The following is a 1642-nucleotide window of genomic DNA, read 5'->3' on the forward strand; positions in this document are numbered from 1 at the left end:
AAAAAATACCCCCTCACACATAGTGGCCACACAGGGTAACACAGACTCTGTCACACATATGTTCACAAGCACACATTCATGCAGAGAAGCAAACATGGACCCTCGACCCATTTTCACAGACACGCTAATATGTCCTCAGGCGAAACAGACACCCTCCTGCATGGATTTACCAGAGATACATACACAAATAAGTGACTTCTAAATATGTGTGCTCACGCACACATACATAAATACACATCATACTTTTCTCCAGAAGCACGCAAATCCACATTTTTCTGGTGTCCCTGCCAGCAGCCAGTCTCAGACCAGCCACCTGCTGGTGCCAGAGCCTGGCCTTGCAATGCAGCTTGCGGGCAGGTCTTGGCACCAGGCAATGAGTCCTAGAGAAAGAAACAGTTCTAGTTCGAGGCGGCAGAGGGTCAGGGATCCCACCTGCGGCACCTTCTCTCCTACCCGCTCAGGTGGGATGGCGGGAGTTTGCCAGGAGCTCTTACTCACCAATAAGGGTCAGGGCGCCTGTCCCCGAGCTTTATTCCATAAAGCAAAATCCAGTATAGCCCTGAATTACTTGCTGCAACTTCTCTCTTGCCTTTCCACTTGGAAAGCTAACCATAAAGGAATTTGTTTAAATGGAGAAACTATACAGAAGGACTGAAATTAAACCCGAGCAGCTACTCACACGCTGCATAAATCTCTACAAGCCAGTCCTCCATTCCACACTCCCTTGGACCAAGAGAGAAGCTGCGACCCCAACCAGAGCACACCAGCTGGACATAACTTTTGCACAGATGTAACCAGGTGAATACAACTGCTCCCCGTTGGCGTCCACCAAACAAGGTTCCCAGTTGCTCGTCACCACTTCCCTCGGCTTCCCTCAGTTCACAGCAGCAAAGAAACCAAGAATTTTGCTCTATGACCTAAGGGGAGCCTGAGTGTCCCTCTCTGCTCCAGTGACCGCGTTCGCCTTTCATTTGTTCCCAGGTCCCATACCCATGCAACCCACAACCCTCGAAGATGAAACCAAATGAAGAAGATAGAACCCAGCCCTTGAGGGCAGCTAGCCAACTCATCTCCTTGGGGGCTTAAAAGCGGAGGGCTAGTGACGACACAGGAGAGCATGGGGGCTTGTCATCCTTCCTCTTCAGTTACCTGTGTCCAACCCCATGGCCTGGGCTAGGCGGCCCTCACCAGGATTCAGGTCGGGTCTGGACCCTGTTGTCCTACCCCGAAGCGCATCTTGAGGAGCTGGCAGGTTACCTAGGGAGCAGTTGGTGATGGTGTGCCAGGCAGGCGAAGGTTAAACAGAGCCAGGGAAATCTGGGGAGAGAACACCAGGCTACCCAGTCCTCCGTTTTCCCGGGCCCCTGTAAGAAACACCATTTGGACCCCTGAGAAAAGCAGGGACCATCCGAATGAGGGCCCAGATCCAGGAAGCAGGGAATTAGGCTTCCAGGACCCCATCAACTCCCACCTCTTGCCAACATGCTACTGGGGCTCTGAGAGGGGAAAATTTGAATTTCTTTGTTGAATGGCAGGTGGAGGAGAACTGAGAAGGACTTGGGTTCACGACCGGGCCCCTTCCTTTGTCGTAGTCCCCATCCCAATGCTAAGGCTTCGGTCCTCTGGGCGCTCAAAGCTGCCT

The sequence above is a fragment of the Pteropus vampyrus genome, unplaced genomic scaffold (genome assembly GCF_000151845.1).
Source record: "Pteropus vampyrus isolate Shadow unplaced genomic scaffold, Pvam_2.0 Scaffold66, whole genome shotgun sequence".
Taxonomy (NCBI): Eukaryota; Metazoa; Chordata; class Mammalia; order Chiroptera; family Pteropodidae; genus Pteropus; species Pteropus vampyrus.